We start from the raw sequence: 15475 nt of genomic DNA on the forward strand, positions 1-15475 counted from the left end.
TGTATTAAATTAGGTAAAAGGGAGTTGCAAAAACATGTGTTTTTGGCAGAATTGCATACCAACATTTGTGTATAAGGAAAAAATCACGATAAAGTGCTGGTGAATTTTCACAAGGACTTTAAGAGATAATAATCTGCAAACGTGTGGAATCAAATTTAAGACAGGAAAAATGAGAAACTGAGTGAAACCGAAATTGTTGGATTCAACAATCTCTAATGTGGGTTCACTGTCATTATCCTCATTATTATATAATAAACAACCACATCAGTTAACCCTTTCTTTCACACCCAAGTCAATGTGCATAGTGCTCAAAGCTAGTCAAGCTATTTTGGCACCAGAGGCAGAAAAGCCCTTCTTCCTGGCAGTAAAAACGCAATGGTAAACATGGTGACCAACCATTTGCTGTCCTTTCATGACCTTCATTCTGCCTAATGGCAGGGCCAGCCGTGCTTCCTTCGGCACTTTGTCTCATGCAAAGTGCTTTACGGTCACTGTAATTCTCTCTAATCCTTACCAACTCCCTTTGGAAGAAAGGCGATTAATATTCCAGTTTGCCTGATGAGCAACTGAGGTTAAGAGAGAGAGGCACTTACAACAGTAAGTTCATGGCTCAACAAGCATAAAAGCCAAATTCGCAGGCACTTTTTAGCCACTTCATAAACATTTGCTCAGCAATCTTCCCTTGCTTTAGTTAATGTGCATTAGAACAGTTCACAAGTTAATCTTTTTCCACTTTCAAATGTCATCGCATCTTCTCCAGCTTGTAGAGAAGACATTCCTTCACTAGCCTAGCCTGGATATTGGCCCAGTCTGCCCTGCAAATGGATTTGGATGTGTTCCTACCATGATGGGGACAGGCTGAGCATGTGAAATCCACCTTTTTGCATTACCCCACGATTTTCTAACAAAACTGACAAGGCTGGAGGAAATGATGCCTATTTGCCCTCCTGGGTATCTGACAAAGCCGGGAGAAAGCTTGTCTGTTTCATCTATTTGTATGGTTGCTGTTGTGTTTTTGTTCAAACAGACGTGGTACATACAGTAATATTAAAAATACAATTAAGTGAAATGGAAAAGGTTTCACTGGAGGCCAGACAGAGGGGATAATGAGGGAAAAGGCCTTGAACCTGATATTTGAGTCAGCATAAAAAAAGGAAGAATCAGGTATGGGGGGCATGATGTGCCGGTTCAGTGGCCCAAAAGAGACATTTTGCCACAGGGAGAAGAAGTTAAAAAGAGATGATGATGATGATAATAATAATAATAATAATAATAATAATAATAATAATAATAATAATAAATTTATACCCCGCCCATCTGGCTGGGTTTCCCCAGCCACTCTGGGTAGCTTCCAACAAAATATTAAAATACAGTAGACCATCAAACATTAAAAGCTTCCCTAAACAGGGCTGCCTTCAGATGTCTTCTAAAACTCTGGTAGTTGTTGTTCTATTTGACATCTGGTGGGAGGGCATTCCACAGGGCGAGCGCCACTACTAAGAAGGCCCTCTGTCTGGTTCCCTGTAACTTGGCTTCTCACAGTGAGGGAACCGCCAGAAGGCCCTCAGCACTGGACCTCAGTGTCAGGGCAGAACGATGGGGCCAGAGACGCTCCTTCAGATAGGACAAATAGATTCAATCAGGGACTTTGTAATTTGTAGTTTTGTCTCTTAGCCAGCATTTATCCTTTGAGATATCCTCTCCTTCAGCAAACGTACACTGTAAAGTAGCTACTGCTGGGTTCTTGATGACCTAAGTGCTAGCCAATCAGTACTGTGCACAGAAAGCAGAACCAATTTCCCCTAAACTCAATCCTGGACAGGGAATTTTACATGGTGAATATACTTCCCCAATGGAGCAACTACTCGAACATACTCCTGCCTTTTCACCATCAAATCTGTCTGGTTTCCTTAAATGGCAATCATCTTGCACTTCTCTAATCTTAACTGACCCGGCTGCATCTAGAGTTCTATATCCAGTTCTGGGTCCCGTATTTTAAGAAAGATGTTGACAATCTGAAGCATGTCCAGAGAAAGGCAACCACCACCATGGTGAGAGGTCTAGAAATCATGTCGTATGAGGAAAAGTTGAAAGAGGTGGGTATGTTTTGCTTGGGGAAGATTAAAGACATGATAGCTGTTTAAAAATATCTGAGGGGCCACCATGCAAGATGTGGAGCAGACTTGTTATCTATTGCTCCAGAGACCAGGACTAGAATGAACAAGTAGAAATTGTAGGGAAGTACGGCACTGTGGGTTAAACCACAGAGCCTAGGACCTGCCGATCAGAAGGTCAGTCGTTCGAATCCCCGCGACGGGATGAGCTCCCGTTGCTCGGTCCCAGCTCCTGCCCACCTAGCAGTTCGAAAGCACGTCAAAGTGCAAGTAGATAAATAGGTACCACTCCAGCGGGAAAGTAAACGGTGTTTCTGTGCGCTGCTCTGGTTCGCCAGAAGTGGCTTAGTCATGCTGGCCACATGACCCGGAAGCTGCACGCCAGCTCCCTCGGCCAATAAAGCGAGATGAGCACCACAACCCCAGAGTCGGTCACGAGTGGACCTAATGGTCAGGGGTCCCTTTACCTTTACCTTTTACATTTTGTGTAAACATGAGGAGAAACCACCGAATGGTAAGAGTTGTTTGACAGTGGAACACACAGTCCCAGGAGGAGTTGGGCTCTCCTTTCCTGGAGATATTTCAGCAGAGGCTCGGTGCCCATCTGCCAAGCAGATGGTTGGACTGTATGACCTTGCAGTTGCTCCAGGCCGGTGCTGAGGCACCTTGTTCTGTCTGTCTCAGCTGTGGGGTTGCTCTCCATGGTCCTGAACCCTGGGCACTGAACTCTGAACTAGGATCTCTAACTGTGCCGTGGAGTTCTGATTCTAGAATCCCAGACCTGCCTTTTGTCCATCTTGCATGGGCTTCTGCATTCAGCACAGCAGGCTCTGCGCTAAGCTGGGGATTGTACTAAGATGACTTCACTCCAAGATTCTTTATGTGCATATAAATAATGAGCATATAATAATTATGAACATGCACTCTAATTCTATAAATCACAGGTCTTGGGATACTGGAGACTTGGCAATGCTTGTGGGAGCCTGGGAATAGGGATGGGGGAGCAATTCAATTCAGTTCACATTCAAAGGCAAACATACCTAATTCACACCTCCTGAAATAATAAGCAAACCTAAACACAGGCATCCTTCAAAATCCACGCTTATCCAGATTTTGCAATGCAGGCCTTCAGCCAAGGTGTGTGAATGGACATGCACATAAAGTTTGCCTTAAAATGCATATATCAGGGGAAAGAACATTATATTAAGAGAAATTTCTCTGCAAAAATGTGTCTATTAGGGAAAACTGCATACAAAAAAGTGCATGTTGGAAACGCACTGAGATGCTGAAGAACTTCCATACAAACCCTTTAAAAGGAAGATTGCAGAGCAATGTGAATATGTGGTGAACTGAACTGAACATTAGAAAAATGAGAAATGGAGAGGAACTGGAATCAAGCGATTCACCAGTTCCCACCTGGCAGGCCCATCTCCCGGGCTCTGCAGTGCCTTCATCCTGTCCGTCCCCCTGCCCCCCATCACCATCAGTGCTGGTTTTCCGACAGCCTCTCTTACTGATCCTTCCTTTGCCACAGTGGCTAATTGGAGAGGCAGCAACATGGGTGCAATTAGGGACCCCAACTGACCAGAGGCCTCTTCTTGTGCCTTTTAAGAGCAGCATAATATGGGGAAAGCAGCAGGTGATGCTTTTCAGGGAATGGAGATCAAAAATTTCATCGGCTGCCAATCAAGCTGCTGGAAAAGAAACAGATGGAATGATGGGGGTTGGGGGTGGGGAGTTCAAAAGGTCTCTCTGCTAGTGGGAAGGACGAGGCAATCCTAACCTTACAAAGGAGGCGGGGAGCTGTGAATCATCACCGATCTGTTATTGACAGACATGAATGTGTGAATCAGCTCTTCCGTAATCTGCAGAGAGAAACATATGGGGCAGGTTGTGCAACAGGACCTGGTGGGAGAGTTTAAGCATTCTGGGGATCAGCTCTCAGCCTCTTCAACAGAGACTAGGAGTTTGAACAATAACTTCCCAGCTTCTTGGGAGAAAAGCAATGACAAACCTAGACAGCATCTTAAAAAGCAGAGACATCACCTTGCCAACAAAGGTCCGTATAGTCAAAGCTCTGGTTTTCCCAGTACTGATGTATGGAAGTGAGAGCTGGACCATAAAGAAGGCTGATCGCTGAAGAATTGATGCTTTTGAATTCTGGTGCTGGAGGAGACTCTTGAGAGTCCCATGGACTGCAAGAAGATCAAACGTATCCATTCTTAAGGAAATCAGCCCTGAGTGCTCACTGGAAGGACAGATCCTGAAGCTGAGGCTCCAATAATATGGCCACCTCATGAGAAGTGAAGACTCCCTGGAAAAGCCCCGGATGTTGGGGAAGATGGAGGGCACAAGGAGAAGGGGACGACAGAGGACGAGATGATTGGACAGTGTTCTCGAAGGTACCAGCATGAGTCTGAACAAACTGCGGGAGGCAGTGGAAGACAGGAGTGCCTGGCGTGCTCTAGTCCATGGGGTCACAAAGAGTCGGACACGATTAAACGACTAAACAACAACAACTTCAGGTGCATGCGTAAGGATGGCCACAAGTCCTACTTTAGAGAGGGCAGTCCTCTAAGGCGTCCTTTGTTTGAAGGGCTTACCAGGCCAGGTGTTCTTTAAAGAGAAAGAATCGTAAGAAGGGAGAGCAGGAGGGACCTTAAAGTTGCCCATCAAAAGCAGTGCAGATTGAGCAGACATAACCAGGGTCACCTGGCCACATTCTTCACCCGCCATGGCAAAATACATTGTAATTCTATTCAGATCATAGCAATCGTTTCTGAATTTGCATCTCATCTCCACTGCATCTTAGCAATGCAAATGCAGATTTTATGCAGATCTGTATCCTCATTTGTCCTCTTCTGTGGTGATGTAAGAGTGGCGATGCATAAGAGGAACCTAGAATATTTTGCCTGCCCATTTGAAAACCAGGCATGTCCTTTCCTCTCCCAGAATACAGCCTCACAGGGCCACCTCTGCAGAAGCCAAAGAAGTCAAAGGAACATCGCAAACCAGAACAGCTTTAGGGTCAGACTAAGCAATATGCTAAATGCATTCATGTACCTTTAATTTTTTAATAATAAGAAGAAGAAGAAGAAAAAGCAGTCAAGATGTTCCTGCCCCAGTTGGAATCAGGACCATGGCTCAGTGTGAGAGGGAATTAATCCTTTCCTTCCCCTCCCCCACATGCTGTTTTCCCCATGAAAATATCTTGCCCACCCCTCCCAAATTTGCTATTTGCTGCAGGAGGGAAGCTTCTATTGGTGCAAACGGACTTTTCCTTCCAGGCAAATAGCAGCTTCCAAGCGGTGGCTTTTATCACGAAAAAGCACAGAAAATAAAGGGCCCCATCCAGGGGGTCTTGAGGCTGCTTTTTCAGGGGGGGGATTAAGATACACCAGCCTGATTGTGTATATAATGCAGGGGTGGGCAATGTGAATCCTTATGGTCTCATGTGGGCCTTGGCCTAACTGCAATAGCTCAAGGTGTAAGTGATCAGTTTGGACCTCTGGCAAGCTGGTAGTTGGTTGGGTGGGGAGAAAAATCGAAAGCAGGTGGTGGTTGTGAAGTGGGTGGCATTAAAAGAAAGAGGGAGAGAAAAGGGTCACATGCTCACTTTTGGTTCTCAATTTCTCGTTTTTCTGGTCTTAAATTTGCTTTGCTCCCTTGCAATTAAAAGATGGGGGGCATATTCAACACTGTCTAACACTGTCTGTATATCCAGCATTCTCTGTCTACTAGCACAAGATCCCATGTGCTGGCAGATGACAGAGTTCAAAGGCTGTGCAAAAGCCTCGATGCAACAGTTGCCCTAGCGGAAGCTTATTGCACATTTATTGGTTCCAGTTGCGCAATCTGTTACGAAGCTAACTTTAGAAGGGGAATTGCATTTTCCCTTGTGCAATAACATTCTGCCAATGCAAGAAGTATACTGCTAAGTGACTTTAACACAGTGCTACCTTGGGTACAACTCAATGTCTGCATGAAAATTCATGTGTATTGTGTTTTGTGTGTGTGTGTGTGAAATTATATATAAAAAGTTTTGTCTAGCATAAGCATTTTTGCAAGCAACTTCTGCCATATTAATAATGCACTCTTGTGTATCACTAATATGCACATGTTTGTAAGCAGTTTTAGGCTGGATAGCTGCACTGCAAAATTAGGCACCGGGCAAATTTCACAGGAGAGCTGCTTCAGTTCACAGCATTGGCTTGGGAAGTGTAAATTTGGGGAGTTCACATTGAAATGCAAGCAAGGCAGGTGTCTCCCCATTCCTGTTTCTGCCTCTGCTGCTGGCTTCGGCCCTGCCCACCTCCACTATGTGGCCCCTGACAGATCAACCTCAAGGGAAAGTGGCCCTCAACAGAAAAATGGTTTCCTGCCTCTGGTTTTATATATTGACTACCGTACTCCAGTTTAGGGTCCATAGATAGTGGTCAGCAAAAAGCTGACAATGGCAGACAGTTCCTCCATATCCAAAAAGTATCCGCATCCAAAGGGGATTCAGGTGCTAATACGTGTTAGTGATCTTGACAGCAATTAATTAAAACTCGCACCAATTAGTTTCGGATTTAAAAATGTTTCCATGTAGTTGCTAGTTTCTAAAAAGAGACAGCAAAGGCTGAATTATGAATAGAAGAAATATTACTTCCTAATCCCAGGAGGACAGTGGTGGGTAGCTCCAGTGGATACACAAGGGCAAGATAAATATACTCTGCACATGATCAGAAACATTTTTACTATGATTTTTGACATGTCCTGAGCAATGGGGGAGTTGGAGAGCATGTAAGGAAGCTCAGAAATGAAACAATGATAAGCAGAAGGAGAGGTTCGGGGAAGCTTGTGGCAGTGGACAGAGGCAGACTGCTATGAGCCACAAATAGAGAAGGAAAGGGGTCTAAAAGAGAATGAATTAAAACAGCACAGCCCGAGAGACTTCATTACATGAGGCAGGACCTCCCTTCATCCAAACTCAAGATCCCTACCCAAGACTGATCAAGTTATTTCAGCAGCTGAGTCAGAAAATCCCACAAGCGCTTCTGTCCCTGGCAGCAAAAAACGCAATAAGAATAAATCAAGTAACTTAACCATTTTGTTCCCGTTTTGTGGCTCCCAAGACCAGAGTGGCATGAGGCAGCTGCCTTAGTTTGCAAAATTAGGGGTGGGGTGGGCTGTGTGAAGTGCACCACCCTGGTGTGAAAAGGAAAACACGGGGTCCTAATTTTCCAAAACCTCATTTTCAGTGGTTCCTATAGCAGCATAGTCCCCATCCCTTAATTTTATTTTAAAAAGTCAAAGTGGCCCTTCAAGTGATTTTGAGCTGTGCATCCCAGCTCTGGACAGACAGGGCCCATGCCAAGAAGTGAGAGCAGGCCTATCAGAGAGCCACCTGTTGACTCGCATGGAAGCCTTTGGCTCTGGAGTCTTGGCCTGGTTTATTTGTCACTCTGGGCTTTTCCATAGAGCAGGGGACTGCAGAAATCCCTAGCTCTAGACTCTGAAGCTCAAGTCTCCAGCAAAACACACACAGAAAGAGGGAGGGAGGGAGGGAGAGTAAAGGCCCTGATCAACCCAACCGAATTTGCTCAATGTATATACGTGCACAAATGCGCAGCAGTCAGACAGGCACAATCCTTGGCTCCGATCTTGCTCCCAACCCGGCTAGAGATAAACTGCCGCAACCTCTGGAAGAGCAGAAAGGGAAGGGGCCATGCACAGCTGGAGTTCGAGGTCCTCGCCTCCCGCCTTCTCTTCTGCATCTCTCGGCCTCGGTACCCGCAAAAGGCAAATCCATGCAAACGTCCGTCCCCCGCGCCCCGTTCTCCATCATACTTACCTGCCTCCACTGCTACGGAAGGCCTGGCGAGACGGGGACCGGGATGCTCACCAGGCTGCTGGTGGCAGGCAGACGGGAAGGGAAACCTGGACGGGAGATCAACGGCCAGCTTCTGCTGCACAAGGAGCCCGGCGAATTGCGTGCGCGCTAGAGAGAGCGGGGATCCAGCAGGGCAGAAAATAAAAGGCTTGTCGGCGGCTGCTGGCTTTGTCGCTCTCATAAAGGAGCTCTGTGGCCCCGATGCTTTTGCCCATGCTCAGTGCAGCTCCGGGATGCTGTCATGTGATGCTTCGCAGCGAGACGATAAGGTGGGGGGGGGGGAGAGAGGGATGCCGGGGAAGAGCCAGGCAGCCAGGCGCCCGGGGGCGCGCAGGCGGAGGCGCCACCAGACGCGCGCTACCCATCCGAGGAGGCTGCTGCCGCCCATTTGCCAGCCTGGCACTGGCAGGCAGTGCCCCTACCTCCCCAGCCCAGCCCTGGCTGCGTGTCTCGCACAAAGGAAGAAAACGGGGGCGCTTTTGCCTAAGAATTTGTTGTTATTATTAATTGAATTTATATATTGCCCTATACCCGGGAGTCTCAGGGCGGTTCACAGAATAAAAGCAAGATATAAAAGCATGAAATGTCTAATAAAAATAAAACAACAACCCAATAGCGCCCCCCCACACACACAAAAAACGCATTTTAAAAGGGCATAGGATGTAAATTGGATCAGCCAAAGGCCTGGTTAAAAGGGAACGTTTTTGCCTGGCGCCTAAAGGCGTATAATGAAGGCGCCAGGCGGACTTCCCTGGGGAAAGTATTTCAGATGGGGAGCCACTGCAGAGAAGGTCCTGTTCTCGTGTTGCTGCCCTCCGGACCTCTCAAGGATGATCTCAGGGTCCAGGTAGGTTCATATGGAAAGAGGTGCTCCTTGACTATAGTGGTCCTGAGATGTTTAAGGCTTTTTAGGTCCACTTTTAAACGTGCGAAAAACAGGCCATCCTTTGTTATCTTGGCAGTCCAGTTGCAATAAAGGAATCTGCTGAAAAGGGGCACAGTCGTGCTTTCTGCACAATTCCACGTGAATGTAGAAAAATAGGGGTGGTTGGCTTTTGCTGCCGAACTCCCCAAGGCCCCTAAGTCCATGATTGGTCAGATGTGAATGGATGGAGACAGGATGCAGTGAAAGCAAGGCAGATCTTCATTTTTCTGTTGTGACACAGTTCCCTCCCCTCCTAGCAAGGAAGCAAGAGAAACCCAGAACCAAGAAGAAACATCTCTTTTAAGGGTTTGCATTTTGGCTTGGAGAAGGAGGACATCCCCTCTACAAACAGTCAGAAATTATATCACACCTAAGGTGAGGTTACTGTGGCTCAGGCAGGCCAAGGTGTGGTTTAGCAAGTTCCACATTGTTCCAGACACAGTTTACACAAAATATTAGCATTTGATAAGACAATCAGGATCCCTCAATGCAGAGCACCTGGGTAAATAATGACAATTAATAGAAAGGAGGTTCATAGACATAGGAGAGGAATCCTTTCAGGAACTTCCCCTGACTGTTCTCAGACAAGGGAGAATAAGGAGGAAATATTTAGAGTCTTTTGGAGAGCTAAGGTGGCTTTTGGATTGCTCTCCTGTACTATTTTAGACATGTGGTTTATATACTTATGTATGTATGTTTACCTTGTGCAATGATCAACATTTATTCTATATTCCTATAACAGCTGGAAGGATGAGGTAGAAGTAGGAATCTTGGGAATTCTGGGAATCCTACATATTTATTTATTTATTTATTTAGCTATTCCCCCCCCCCACACCCCTGCCCCTGCCTGAAGGCACAAGATGCATTGCTACCTTGCTGAGGCTAAGCAGGTCTGGTTCTGGTCAGTGCCCGGATGGGAGACTCCCTGGGAACTCATTTTACGCCACCTTGAGTTCCATAGTGGAAGGAAATGGGGATATAAATAAACCAGATGAATAAATAATTAATAAAGCTGGAAAGACTTTAAAATGTGGGGAGAGGAGGGATGGGGGAGAAACTGGATTCAGTTTGCACTTAAAAGCGAAGCTACATAATTCACACTTTTCAAAATAATATGCAGGCCGAAATGCAGCCATCTTTCAAAATGTGCACATCTCTTCATTTTGTAACGCAGGCAAGTAACGGGTACAAATCATGTATATACTTGAGTAAAGTGTGCATGAAAATGCATATATTTTGCGAAAATAATATATAAAAATGGTTAGTAGAGAAAATTGCTTTGCACAAGTGTACAACTGGCAAAACCAAATGGAAAAATATGTATATTAGGAGAAATTTGCACATACATGCTGATTAAAAAAAATCCTCATGAAAATTTAAGGAATTCCTAAACTGAAGTAGAGCTAAACTTAACATTGAAAAAATGAGAAAGTCAGAGAAACCAAAATGGACAGATTCCCCTGGTGGGGAAAAAGCGGGGGGGGGGGGGCTGAGTGGAGGAGATCAGCCAGATTTCCAGTTGCCAGTGACTTATGAATAAATGCTGCTGCTGTCATGCTTTGGGCAGGAGCCAGGACAAAACCCTAATTTTGGTATGCTTTAATTGTTTAGAACATTTATTAAAACTCAAAGGAAGGCAAATCATCTACAAAAGATTAAACTGTTTGATTGTTAATATGCATTGTTTGTTTTTATCATCAACTTTTAAATTCAACGTTCACCACACACTCAGAAGAGAAGGGGGGAGCATAAGGGGTCCTGGATCCATTTTGCAATTTACCCAGTTACCGTATGTCTACTGGCACCTCATATTTAACATACACACAAAAGGCATTCAGTGTGACAGTGTGCACATCTGAGTGTAGCAATGCATCGGCTATATTTTTTGTCCCTTCTTGGGGAGATGCCAAAGTCATGCACTTCAACATTTACCTGTACATTGTATTCAGATTGTCCGTGAGTTGCCTACGCTTCCTTTACCTGGTGACCTTCCTAGTTGTAACAGAGCCATATCCCCTCTGCAATTAAATGCTTAGGAACTCATTCTTGCACAGTCAGGGAGAGAGAAAGTCTGTGCTGCCACCAGCCTCTCTGCCAATCCAAGAAATGATTCATTTCAGAAATGGACCTACCTGTTTGTTTTCTTTATAAGGAGCTATGACAGGCTTCCAAACACAGCTTTTCCTCATCCCCCACATAGCAGTGGGGAGGCTGCTGAGTCGTGACAGGTCCTGGCCGCCTGCCTAGAGAAAGGGATGTACCAGTGGAGCTGGTCGGTGGAGCATCTGCTTTGTGGACCAGGTCCCAGGTTCTGTTTCAGACACCTCCCAGTAAGACTGGGAGTGCCCGCTGCCTGAAAGCATGGAGACCCATTGCCAGACAATATGGAGCTAGATGGACCAAGGGCCTGACTTTAGGGCTTAGTGGCAATCTGCCTACAGTATCTAGGAAGAACTTTGAGCAGATGGGGGCAGCTATGGCCTGCCAGGAATGCAGAGTTGGAGAACCTTTCCTGCAAGTAAAGGCTAAATCCTTTGGGAGATTTGAGTTTAGCTTCAGGGGAGCGGGGAGACAGGGTTTGAGTGTGGCCTTCTACATAATAATAATAATAATAATAATAATAATAATAATAATAATAATAATATAATAATAATAATAATAATAATATTTATTATTTACACCCCACCCATCTGGCTGGGTTTCCCCAGCCACTCTGAGCGGCTTCCAACAGAACATTAAAATACAATAACCTATTAAACAACAACAATAATAATATTTTTATTTATACCCCGCCCTCCCCAGCCAAGGCCGGGCTCAGGGCGGCTAACAAGCAATAATAAAAACAAGTTGAATGGATACAACTTAAAAACAAGATTAAAATACAACATAAAAATATTAAAACATTAAAATATTAAAATGCAGCCTCATCACAGGAGGAGAAAGGAAAAAGAAAAAAGAAAGAGGGGGAGGGAATCAAATTGGCTCCAAGCCAAAGGCCAGGCGGAACAACTCTGTCTTACAGGCCCTGTGGAAAGAAATCAGATCCTGCAGGGCCCTGGTCTCATGAGACATGGCGTTCCACCAGGCCGGAGCCAGTGCTGAAAAGGCCCTGGCTCTGGTTGAAGCCAAACTAACTTCCTTAGGGCCCGGGACCACTAGGGTGTTGCTATTTATGGACCTTGAGGATCTCTGTGGGGCATACCGGGAGAGGCGGTCCCGTAGTTACGAGGGCCCTAGGCCGTGAAGGGCTTTAAAGGTCAAAACCAGCACCTTAAATCTGACCCTGTACTCCACCGGGAGCCAGTGCAGCTGGAAAAGAACTGGGTGAATATGGCAGAGACCCCGTGAGGAGCCTCGCTGCAGCATTCTGCACCCGCTGGAGTTTCTGGGACAGCTTCAAGGGCAGCCCCGTGTAGAGTGAATTACAGTAGTCAAGCCTGGAGGTGACCGTCGCATGGATCACTGCGGCCAGGTCGGGGCGGGAAAGGTAAAAGCTTTTAATTAAAAGCTTCCCTAAACAGGGCTGCCTTCAGATGTCTTCTAAAAGTCTGGTAGTTGTTTTTCTCTTTGGCATCTGGTGGGAGGGCGTTTCACAGGGCGGGTGCCACTACCAAGAAGGCCCTCTGCCTGGTTCCCTGTAACGTGGCTTCTTGCAATGAGGGAACTGCCACAAGGCCCTCGGTGCTGGATCTGTATCTAGGCAGAACGATGTGGGTAGAGGCGCTCCTTCAGGTATACTGGACTGAGGCCATTTAGGGCTTTAAAGGTCAGCACCAACACTTTGAATTTTGCTCAGAAACGTACTGGGAGCCAGTGTAGGTCTTTCAAGACCGGTGTTATATGGTCTCAGCGGCCACACCCAGTCACCAGTCTAGCTGCCGCATTCTGGATTAATTGTAGTTTCCGGGTCACCTTCAGAGGTAGCCGCACGTAGAGAGCATTGCAGTAGTCCAAGCGAGAGATAACTAGATATTGTTGCAGTGCCATTCCCATGCAGGGAAATGCATGCAAGGACAGGCTCCGGGCAGATTGAGCAGCCAAGACCAAGACTGGGTCCAAGAGTCAAGTAGGTGGTTTCTGTAGAGGGAAGTGAGGGGGCAGATGGGGCTCGTTCACCTGGGAAAATAGCCCATCTAGGAGAAGGAAAACTCTGACCCTAAACCTCTTCTGTCTTGCAGCTACAGTGGAACCTTGGTTCTCGAACAGCTTAGTTGACGAACATATTGGCTCCCGAACACCGAAAACCCAGAATTGTGTGTTCTGGTTTTCTCACATTTTTTGGAAGCTGAACGTCCACTGCAGCTCTCGGCTATTGTTTCCAGGGTGCCTGTGCCAATCAGAAGCCATGCCTTCGTTTTCAAATGTTTTGGGAGTTGAATGGATTTCCAGAACGGATTAAGTTCGAGAAAACAAGGTTCCACTGTATATTCGTTTGTGAGAAAGGCTTTGGGAGTAAGCTCTGAGGGAAAATCCATACCTGCTGCCTTGTGGGACATCTTCGGGAGAAGAAAAGGCTAAGGAGTAAACCCTACAGAAATCCATAGGGGGTCCCTAAAATGGTTGGATGGCGTCTTGTGTGCTTCCTTCTGGCAACTCCCGCAGCCAAGCTGGTGCCAAACGTATTGCTCTGCTTTCCTTTGGACCACATCTTGTTGTCTGAGCAGTCCAGGACCTCCAGACACACTGCCCAGACTTGTGCCCTGGAGACGTCACTTCTGCGCTGCTAATGCAGCAGAAATACACGAGAGCCACAGTTATGATTTACCACTCTCTGCAGCCACAGCAGGTGCTGTGATTCTCCAACGGTTTGGCTCCATCCCTGGAGGTGCACTCCATTGTCTCTCAAGACATACAGATGCCAACAACCACTGTTTCCATCATCCCTGGCCATTGGTTATGCTTTTTGGGGCCAATAGGAGTCAAGTCGATCAACTTCTGTAAGGTACTACACTGGCTACCCCAAGTTTATTTGAAGAATTTAGATACGCACATCTCTTTCTGCCTGTCTCTCAAAGAGCTTACAAAAAATTAAATCCCACCCAGAATGAATGAAATTCAAAAACACAGACTAAAACATCAGAAAACAAAAAGAGCAGAGCAGCATTCAGTGGTGTCAAGGCATCCTGAAATAAAATGGCCTTGATCTGACACTTGAAGCTTTGCTGGGGCAGTGATTGCGTTGTTTCTGCTTTACAAGAAATAATGGGTAAGGAGGCCAACCTACCTGTGCACACTTACCTGGAAGGAAGAGCCATTGAAGGTAGTAGGAATTGCTTCTGAAGGTGAGGAGCATGAGGAGTTTTTTTATAATTATGTAAAGGGAAAAGATTGAGTAGAGATTAATTTCCGCTCATAAAACCAGAATGCAGCATCGCCCAGTAAAATCGTCTGGCAGCATGACTCAGGACAAAAGAAATTATTTATCCTCCTTATGCATAATTCACTTACAGAAGGGATGCGGAACCTCCAGGCCTCCAGTTCTTCGACCGCACCTCCTGCCCAGCAAGGATGATGGGGATTTGTTTTATACACACACACACATATATATGTATATATATATATATATATATATATATATATATATTCAAAACAGCTTACAAAATTAAAATGTACAATACACGAAATTTTAAACATAATCTGGCTGGACGACAGGTTTCCATCCATGGCTTATCATATCCATTGCAACAAGTTCCATGGTATGGGGGCTATTAGCAATGATAGGTAAATGGAACCTCCATGTCCACAAGCAGTGTACCTCGTGAGTGCTGGTTGCTCTGGATGTTGTTGTGCTCCAGCTCCTATCAGTCCTAGACAGAAGTAATGGGGGTTGTAGTCCCCTGGAGGGTCACAGGTCGCCCAACCCTACTTTAGGCTTTACTTGTGGGTTTCCCAGAACATCTGTGTAGCTACTGTTGAAAACAGGATATTAAACAAGGTGGGTGGGGACATGTGACCCGCACAATATTTTTTATTTTTTTATTTTATTGAATTTATATGTCACCCTATACCCGCAGGTCTCAGGGCCACTTCCATCATCTGTGATCAGTGGCTGTACCAAAAAATCACGGTGTCCAACAAAATCTGGATACAGTGGTACCTCGGGTTACATACGCTTCAGGTTACATACGCTTCATGTTACAGACTCTGCTAACCAGAAACAGTGCTTCAGGTTAAGAACTTTGCTTCAGGATGAGAACAGAAATCATGCTCCGGCAGCGCAGCAGCAACTGGAGGCCCCATTAGATAATTGAAGCTAGTTGGAAGTGGTGCTTCAGGTTAAGAACAGTTTCAGGTTAAGTACAGACCTCCGGAACGAATTAAGTACTTAACCCGAGGTACCACTGTAGTCACATCCTTTCCCCACTCCTGGACTAGGTAGACTTCAAGTCTCGTCTTGTGAGACTCTTTTCTTATGTGTTTAGGGACACTGGTAGGTGGAAACAAAATTTTAAAAAATTCCTTCCAGCAGCACCTTAGAGACTAAGTAAGTTTGTTATTGGTATGAACTTTCGTGTGCATGCACAAACTTAGTTGGTCTCTAAGATGCTACTGGAAGGCATT

At 45.8% G+C, this 15475-nt stretch overlaps 1 protein-coding gene across 5 annotated transcripts in view; it reads right to left on the reverse strand.

The window, feature by feature from the left end:
* The window catches only part of PARP6 (poly(ADP-ribose) polymerase family member 6), a 56712-nt gene extending 48385 nt beyond the window's left edge, over window positions 1-8327 (reverse strand). For 3 of the 5 annotated variants that reach the window (XR_014162705.1, XM_081887685.1, XM_081887684.1), the window contains exon 1: window positions 7951-8327. The gene's annotated coding sequence lies outside the window, so the exon portion shown is untranslated. The remainder of the gene's footprint in view (window positions 1-7950) is intronic. The other 2 variants (XM_081887683.1, XM_081887682.1) reach the window with 1 other exon arrangement.
* Between the last annotated feature and the right edge of the window lie 7148 nt (window positions 8328-15475).

Source organism: Podarcis melisellensis, assembly GCF_964234715.1.
Source record: "Podarcis melisellensis genome assembly, chromosome: 14".
NCBI lineage: Eukaryota > Metazoa > Chordata > Lepidosauria > Squamata > Lacertidae > Podarcis > Podarcis melisellensis.